This window comes from Haliotis rubra, unplaced genomic scaffold (assembly GCF_003918875.1).
Source record: "Haliotis rubra isolate DU_JTF1 unplaced genomic scaffold, ASM391887v1 Scf1639, whole genome shotgun sequence".
NCBI lineage: Eukaryota > Metazoa > Mollusca > Gastropoda > Lepetellida > Haliotidae > Haliotis > Haliotis rubra.
The window spans coordinates 1-10,353 of record NW_025765602.1 but is presented as its reverse complement, the minus strand read 5'-3'; the positions used below and the strand labels follow the sequence as shown (position 1 = coordinate 10,353).

The following is a 10,353-nucleotide window of genomic DNA, read 5'->3' as shown; positions in this document are numbered from 1 at the left end:
GTATGACTATATATCCATATAACGCAGCCCCAGGGGGCCTTATTTTGAGATTGCAAAAATGATATTGTGATTTCTAGAGATATTATTATGACATTTCAGGGCCTGTTGATGTCGTTCTTTGAAAACGTCAGATATTGACATTCGAGAGATGAGTTAGGCAAGCATGGCGCGGTTGGATATTCACGTTACAGACAAAGTGCTAGATTTTTTACATTTGTTTCTTCTATTACAAACTTTACAACCTTCTTCAACATATGTAGATGCAGTAGAAAGTCACAGCCAAGGTAAGACACAGAAAAAATCACGAAACATTATGTCTAGATGTTGAAAACAGGGTATAAATGTTGTGAGGTTGCGCTTGTGTTTACATGCGGGACTGTCGCGAACACAATGTGTTTGCCCCGAAAATGACATTGATTGTGATGACATATGTGAATCATGAATTTGAGTTTATCACAGTAATGTGTCAGGTTTTACAAATACTGATCGCAGACACATAATCTGTGGAAATATCGCCATATTTTGATGTGTTTATGGTTGATGTGACCATGCCGGAAATAGATTCCACAACGCGTTCGAGCAGAACATCTTGTCTATAAAGAACGGTCTCTAGGGCTACTACAATGACATCTCAGTCGAACGACAATACACTATATACTCCAGTGTTGTCATTAACATTGACATTTACATATGTATCCCTTTTTCCATTAATAATCGACTTTTTCTTTCTTTCCAGCGTTCATCCAAACAGACAAACATTTGACCTACATTGTAGGTGATATTAGTGGAATACCTTTAGAAGTGAGTATTACCATCGTCTGCTATCATGAGTGTAATTCAGTGTTAGATTCACAGTGTTTGCACTTGATCTAAAGACAAGTTAGCTATAAACAGATACATTCTAGTGGAGTGTACATATACAAGATGTGTGTATTCCTGTATGCTTTGCTGACCCAGTTTGCAATGACAGTACAGTACTACGACTAAAGATAAAATTGATAATAAACATCGACACAAGCCATGATCACAAGTTGAATGCTCCATGTCTTGGGTTACTTCTTTGATTTGAAAGGCATACTCATTGCATGAGCAAAGATTTTATGTGAAATTATTACCAGTAGAGTATCTTTTAAATTGTATCTGTCATTTAATATAATCATGATAATGTGATGTTATGCTGTTAATTTCCATTTGATTAATTTAAGGAAATTAAATTAATAATTTTTATATCTTAGTCTTTTGACTTGAACAGAGTGTCATATTTGTGCCAAATTTATGGATCTAGTTGATTTCCCACTCATTTTATGTTTTGATGTTTACAGTACTGTGTAAATCTAATTGTAGTTAGATTTCACAAAATGAACTGTATTTTGTAAAGTAGATCAAAGAGTCAATATGTGTACTGGTGATATGGAGGAAATGCTTCCTTATTCAATTCACGCATGTGTCATTCATTGCCCTTGACTCTTTTGTTTCTATGTCCTCTATGGAAACAGGGAGTTTGTTTGTCACTTTGTGACCTTTCTAACTGGAAGTGCTGTAGAAGTGCCTTGTGTCCGTGTTCACTGCTGAGCAAATATCTAACTCATGTACAGCTCACACTCTTGCTGTCTCATCATTCTTCAGATCAAAGTCATTCATTTGATGTAGGATGATTAGTTTATTTTGTGGTGCAACACTTTTTGTTGTTGCTGGCTTAAAACATTTGAAGTTTTAAACAATTAAACCTCTGTTTACACACTCTTGTCTAAAAATATCTTTCATGCCAATACTATCAACAATTGACCATTTTCAGACAGGTTTAGAAGTTCCTGTGAACAGTTTAGTTTAACATTTTTATTATTACATGTGCACCCAAACCAAGCAGGATAATAGTCAACACTCCTAATTCTTTGATTTGTCAGTAATGTGGTCACTTGTCATTGCCATTATAAGTTTGATGTCACAGAATTTATTGTTATTGTTTTACTGATTATCATGAATAATACATCAGCTGCTTACTTCTTACTTTATTTGTCACCCAACATTCGTGATATGTTCTCCTCAAAATGAATTCGTTTATATATGTTTTGCAAGCTTTGTTATAAATCAAGACGATCTCAAGATCCAGTGAGAGGTTGAGGATATTTTGCTTTAATAGGACACCCTGATTTTTATGATAGATTACAAGGTCAGGGTTCTGTAAAGGGCCCATAGACATCTTTCTAGAATTGCACAACACTGTAAACACAGCTTGGGGTGTAGACAACGAGACATAACACATTTAAATGTTGTCCCTATCAAGCCTTGCATTGGATGACATTATTGAGGTTTATCATGACATCAGTCATGCTGAATGAATTTGAAAAGAAAAAATGTGTGGTTTCTGGTCTCAGATCGCTAGCATCCGGGGAGGATTATTAGAGGAAGTAGGGTTTCTCCGTTGAATAGTGACATTGTGTGCTCCACCACTGTTTGTTGTTACAGAGGCTCCTTGTCTGTACCACAATAGATAACTGACGAAGCGAGACAAGGAGCAAGACAATTCAAAATCCAAATCCTGCTTGTGACACTTGATACTTTATAGTTCTGTTTACTTTCATTGTTGATGGCTGCACACAGAACTTATGTACAGGGAAAACATGATCCAACATAATGATGAAAAGAGTTAAAAAATATTATGATATTATTAAAGATATTTCTTATTTTGCCCCCATGATATTTGTGACATAGTGCTCTTGTCTTTGGCTAGTTTGCCAGGGTTTATAATTTTCCTATGTGTAATGTTCAGTTTTGGATACTCAAGGGTATTATTTATGAATACCCCTATCTGTACTTATGCCCTGTTACAATACATGCTTGGTGGTAACCATGGTAACATTTCATCTTACAAATAGAAGCAATCATATCTATTTTTTTAGTTGTTATCCTCGTAAATAAATGTGAATTTGGGACAATTACAAGCTCAGCCTAATGACTAACTAACACTTTTGACACTAAAATGCCAATTTTTCCAGTGATAGTGTGAGTATTGGGGCTTGCATGCCACTCAGCTTAGTGTCAAACTTTGGGGTCCATATTAATCATGGTTCAGTAACAACATGATGAACATACCTTGTCATGCCACAGATATTTCTAGGATAACACAAAAACCAATTTATGATATTTGGGGTCATTCTAAAGTGAAAATATTTTTGCCCATGTTAACCACCACAGTTGGTGATTCTTACATGTTTTGTTTCTACTTCCCTATCACTGTATCAATCTTTAGTGGTTCATGTCCATGTGAACACTTTGCCTGAAATATCAGGTTTAAACAAAATGTTAAAGGGAGGTCACCCAAAGCCTTCCTTTCTATTTCCCTCTGGGCATCTCAGGAAGCTCTGACACTAGTCCGATAGTAGTGAATAGCTTTCAGGAAAGTGGTGTTACTTGTAGCGAGGTTAGATCCCGGTTGTGGACTGAGGATACAGTTTTATCATTTGTTTCCTTGTAAACTCCGAATTTGCAACACAAAATCAGACTGTATATGAGAGTGAGACTACATTTGCTGTTAACGTTAGTTTAAAGTTTGAACTGTAATTGTGTCTTTTCAATCCTGTCAACTCAGTCCAAATAAGACTTGTTTTCAGAAACAAAGTCTGATGTTAAAATAAGAGTAATACTAGTATCATTTTTTGAAAAAATCTGTTTTACAGTTCCAAGGATAGCACTTGTTTCCAGATAAATGGGCAAGACTTTGCCTTCAAATGTTGTATTGAAAAATAGAAGTTTCGTCTCAGTCCTAAGAGAAACATGCTTCCATTTAATTATTCTCCATCAAAACATACAAGAGTGGGTATTGACCCAGATGATCAGCCAGCTGTTTCCCCACCAAGCGCATATTGAGAACAACTCAGCATTCACTCTGATAAATACTTTCAATTTCATTTTTGCTCTTTTGACCTGTGCTTTGCAGAAACGGCAAAGAATTTCAGATTTTATTGTCCATATTTAAGCAGTACTAAAACAAGCATGTAGAAAACTGTGTTCCAAAGTGGAATATGCTCTCTCAAAGCCCCTGGACACGCTTAACTCCCATCCTGCCTGGCCACCTTCCGCTTTGAATGTAGCCATTTGTTTGGATCCAAATTAGGTATGTTCAAAGACTAAGGTTTAGTGTGACATGTGGCAGTACTTGTGCCTGTATGATTCACCTTTGATATATGATTCTTTTCTACTTCAGATAAAAACCAGGTCATGGGTTTCCAGACCCGCTTTGTAAGTATTTCAACACTCTTTTCTATTTAGATAGTTTTTTGTTCTTAAATTGAACTATTATATGCATCAATGTGTATGATATAAGTCTGTATAGCAAGTGTTGTTGCATTCAAATGCAGTTGATTTGAAGGGGTTGAGATGTATGTACTATGCTGGACCAACCTCAATACACAGATGAGGGAGACCCCTTGTTGCATGTACACTGAACCAACCTCAATACACATATGATGGAGACCCTTGTTGCATGTACACTGAACCAACCTCAATACACAGATGAGAGAGACCCTTGTTGCATGTACACTGAACCAACCTCAATACACAGATGAGAGAGACCCTTGTTGCATGTACACTGAACCAACCTCAATACACAGATGAGGGAGACCCTTGTTGCATGTACACTGAACCAACCTCAATACACAGATGGAGGGAGACCCTTGTTGCATGTACACTGAACCAGCCTCAATACACAGATGGAGGGAGACCCTTGTTGCATGTACACTGAACCAACCTCAATACACAGATGGAGGGAGACCCTTGTTGCATGTACACTGAACCAACTCTCAATACACAGATGGAGGGAGACCCTTGTTGCATGTACACTGAACCAACCTCAATACACAGATGAAGAGAGACCCTTGTTGCATGTACACTGAACCAACCTCAATACACAGATGGAAGGAGACCCTTGTTGCATGTACACTGAACCAACCAATCAATACACAGATGGAGGGAGACCCCTTGTTGCATGTACACTGAACCAACCTCTCACACACAGATGGAGGGAGACCCTCGTTGCATGTACACTGAACCAACCTCAATACACAGATGAGGGAGACCCTTGTTGCATGTACACTGAACCAACCTCAATACACAGATGGAGGGAGACCCTTGTTGCATGTACACTGAACCAACCTCAATACACAGATGAGGGAGACCCTTGTTGCATGTACACTGAAGCAACCTCAATACACAGATGGAGGGAGACCCTTGTTGCATGTACACTGAACCAACCTCAATACACAGATGAAGGAGACCCTTGTTGCATGTACACTGAACCAACCTCAATACACAGATGTAGGGAGATTCTTGTTGCATGTACACTGAACCAACCTCAATACACAGATGGAGGGAGGCCCTTGTTGCATGTACACTGAACCAACCCTCAATACACATTGATGGAGGGAGGCCCCTTGTTGCATGTACACTGAACCAACCTCAATACACACATATGAGGGAGACCCTTGTTGCATGTACACTGAACCTAATCTCTCAATACACAGATGGAGGGAGACCCTTGTTGCATGTACACTGAACCAACCTCAATAAACATATGGAGGGAGACCCTTGTTGCATGTACACTGAACCTACCTCACCAACCCTCAATACACAGATGAGAGTGACCCCTGTTGCATGTACACTGAACCAACCTCAATAAACATATGAGGGAGACCCTTGTTGCATGTACACTGAACCTAACCTCAATACACAGATGGAGGGAGACCCTTGTTGCATGTACACTGAACCAACCTCAATACACACACAGATGGAGGGAGACCCTTGTTGCATGTACACTGAACCAACCTCAATACACAGATGGAGGGAGACCCTTTGTTGCATGTACACTGAACCAACCTCAATACATAGATGGAGGGAGACCCTTGTTGCATGTACACTGAACCAACCTCAATACACAGATGAGCTTTGCATGTAGAACCCTTGTTGCATGGACACTGAACCAACCTCAATACACAGATGGAGGGAGACCCTTGTTACATGTACACTGAACCAACCTCAATACACAGATGAAGGGAGACCCTTGTTGCATGTACACTGAACCAACCTCAATACACAGATGGAGGGAGACCCTTGTTGCATGTACACTGAACCAACCTCAATACATGGAAGAGGGAGACCCTTGTTGCATGTACACTGAACCAACCTCAATACACAGATGGAGGGAGACCCTTGTTGCATGTACACTGAACCAACCTCAATACACAGATAGAGGGAGACCCTTGTTGCATGTACACTGAACCAACCTCAATACACAGATGGAGGGAGACCCCTTGTTGCATGTACACTGAACCAACCTCAATACACAGATGGAGGGAGACCCTTGTTGCATGAACACTGAACCAACCTCAATACACAGATGGAGGGAGACCCTTGTTGCATGTACACTGAACCAACCTCAATACACAGATGGAGGGAGACCCTTGTTGCATGTACACTGAACCAACCTCAATACACAGATGGAGAGAGACCCTTGTTGCATGTGTACACTGAACCAACCTCAATACACAGATGGAGGGAGACCTGCCCCTGTTGCATGTACACTGAACCAACCTCACACACACAGATGGAGGGAGACCCTTTGTTGCATGTACACTGAACCAACCTCCTCAGCACAGATGGAGGGAGACCCCTTGTTGCATGTACACTGAACCAACCTCAATACACAGATGAGGGAGACCCTTGTTGCATGTACACTGAACCAACCCTCAATACATAGATGGAGGGAGACCCTTACACTGAACCAACCTTGCATATACACTGAACCAACCCCCTCAATACACAGATGGAGGGAGACCCTTGTTGCATGTACACTGAACCAACTCCTCAATACACAGATGGAGGGAGACCCTTGTTGCATGTACACTGAACCAACCTCAATACATAGATGGAGGGAGACTCTTGTTGCATGTACACTGAACCTAACCTCCAATACACAGATGGAGGGAGACCCTTGTTGCATGTACACTGAACCAACCCTCAATACACAGATAGAGGGAGACCCTTGTTGCATGTACACTGAACCAACCTCAATACACAGATGGAGGGATGACACTCTTGTTGCATGTACACTGAACCAACCTCAATACACAGATAGAGGGAGACCCTTGTTGCATGCATGTACCACTGAACCAACCTCAATACACAGATGAGAGTGAGGGAGACCCTGTTGCATGTACACTGAACCAACCCAACCTCAATAAACATGGAGGGAGACCCTTGTTGCATGTACACTGAACCAATTCCTCAATACACAGATGGAGAGAGACCCTTGTTGCATGTACACTGAACCAACCTCAATACACAGATGGAGGGAGACCCCTTGTTGCATGTACACTGAACCAACCTCAATACACAGATGAGGGAGACCCTTGTTGCATGTACACTGAACCAACTCTCAATACACAGATGGAGGGAGACCCTTGTTGCATGTACACTGAACCAACCTCACACACAGATGAGAGGGAGACCCTTGTTGCATGGACACTGAACCAACCTCAATACACAGATGGAGGGAGACCCTTGTTACATGTACACTGAACCAACCTCAATACACAGATGAAGGGAGACCCTTGTTGCATGTACACTGAACCAACCTCAATACACAGATGGAGGGAGACCCTTGTTGCATGTACACTGAACCAACCTCAATACATGGAAGAGGGAGACCCTTGTTGCATGTACACTGAACCAACCTCAATACACAGATGGAGGGAGACCCTTGTTGCATGTACACTGAACCAACCTCAATACACAGATAGAGGGAGACCCTTGTTGCATGTACACTGAACCAACCTCAATACACAGATGAGAGTGACCCCCTGTTGCATGTACACTGAACCAACCTCAATAAACATATGAGGGAGACCCTTGTTGCATGTACACTGAACCAACCTCAATACACAGATGGAGGGAGACCCTTGTTGCATGTACACTGAACCAACCTCAATACACAGATGGAGGGAGACCCTTGTTGCATGTACACTGAACCAACCTCAATAAACATATGAGGGAGACCCTTGTTGCATGTACACTGAACCAACCTCAATACACAGATGAGAGTGACCCTGTTGCATGTACACTGAACCAACCTCAATACACAGATGGAGCTTAGACCCTTGTTGCATGTACACTGAACCAACCTCAATACACAGATGAGGGAGACCCTTGTTGCATGTACACTGAACCAACCTCAATACATAGATGGAGGGAGACCCTTGTTGCATGTACACTGAACCAACCTCAATACACAGATGAGCTGAGACCCTTGTTGCATGGACACTGAACCAACCTCAATACACAGATGGAGGGAGACCCTTGTTACATGTACACTGAACCAACCTCAATACACAGATGAAGGGAGACCCTTGTTGCATGTACACTGAACCAACCTCAATACACAGATGGAGGGAGACCCTTGTTGCATGTACACTGAACCAACCTCAATACATGGAAGAGGGAGACCCTTGTTGCATGTACACTGAACCAACCTCAATACACAGATGGAGGGAGACCCTTGTTGCATGTACACTGAACCAACCTCAATACACAGATAGAGGGAGACCCTTGTTGCATGTACACTGAACCAATCTCAATACACAGATGGAGGGAGACCCTTGTTGCATGTACACTGAACCAACCTCAATACACAGATGGAGGGAGACCCTTGTTGCATGAACACTGAACCAACCTCAATACACAGATGGAGGGAGACCCTTTGTTGCATGTACACTGAACCAACCTCAATACACAGATGGAGGGAGACCCTTGTTGCATGTACACTGAACCAACCTCAATACACAGATGGAGAGAGACCCCTGTTGCATGTACACTGAACCAACTTCAATACACAGATGGAGGGAGACCCTTGTTGCATGTACACTGAACCAACTCCTCAATACACAGATGGAGGGAGACCCTTGTTGCATGTACACTGAACCAACCTCAGTACACAGATGGAGGGAGACCCTTGTTGCATGTACACTGAACCAACCTCAATACACAGATGAGGGAGACCCTTGTTGCATGTACACTGAACCAACCTCAATACATAGATGGAGGGAGACCCTTGTTGCATATACACTGAACCAACCTCAATACACAGATGGAGGGAGACCCTTGTTGCATGTACACTGAACCAACCTCAATACACAGATGGAGGGAGACCCTTGTTGCATGTACACTGAACCAACCTCAATACATAGATGGAGGGAGACTCTTGTTGCATGTACACTGAACCTACCTCAATACACAGATGGAGGGAGACCCTTGTTGCATGTACACTGAACCAACCTCAATACACAGATAGAGGGAGACCCTTGTTGCATGTACACTGAACCAACCTCAATACACAGATGGAGGGAGACCCTTGTTGCATGTACACTGAACCAACCCTCAATACACAGATAGAGGGAGACCCTTGTTGCATGTACACTGAACCAACCTTAATACACAGATGTAGGGAGATTCTTGTTGCATGTACACTGAACCAACCTCAATACACAGATGAGGGAGACCCTTGTTGCATGTACACTGAACCAACCTCAATATATATAGATGGAGGGAGACTCTTGTTGCATGTACACTGAACCAACCTCCTAAATACATAGATGGAGGGAGACCCTTGTTGCATGTACACTGAACCAACCTCAATTCACAGATGGAGGGAGACCCAAGTTGCATGTACACTGAACCAACCTCAATACACAGATGGAGGGAGACCCTTGTTGCATGTACACTGAACCAACCTCAATACACAGATGGAGAGAGACCCTTATTGCATGTACACTGAACCAACCTCAATACACAGATAGAGGGGGAGACCCAAGTTACATGTACACTGAACCAACCTCAATACACAGATGTAGGAGATTCTTGTTGCATGTACACTGAACCAACCTCAATTCAGAGATGGAGGGAGACCCAAGTTGCATGTACACTGAACCAACCTCAATTCACAGATGGAGGGAGACCCAAGTTGCATGTACACTGAACCAACCTCAATACACAGATGTAGGGAGACCCTTGTTGCATGTACACTGAACCAACCTCAATTCACAGATGGAGGGAGACCCTTGTTGCATGTACACTGAACCAACCTCAATTCACAGATGGAGGGAGACCCAAGTTGCATGTACACTGAACCAACCTCAATTCACAGATGTAGGGAGACCCTTGTTGCATGTACACTGAACCAACCTCAATTCACAGATGGAGGGAGACCTGTTGCATGTACACTGAACCAACCCTCAATACACAGATGGAGGGAAACCCTTGTTGCATGTACACTGAACCAACCTCAATACACAGATGGAGGGAGAC

General features: G+C 42.2%; 1 long non-coding RNA gene across 1 annotated transcript; it reads left to right on the top strand.

Moving 5' to 3' along the window:
• The first annotated feature begins 38 nt into the window (after positions 1-38).
• Positions 39-801, top strand: LOC124271826. Its single transcript, XR_006897151.1, has 2 exons — positions 39-284; positions 737-801. It is a non-coding gene; the product is annotated as an uncharacterized LOC124271826 (long non-coding RNA).
• Positions 802-10,353: the final 9,552 nt, after the last annotated feature.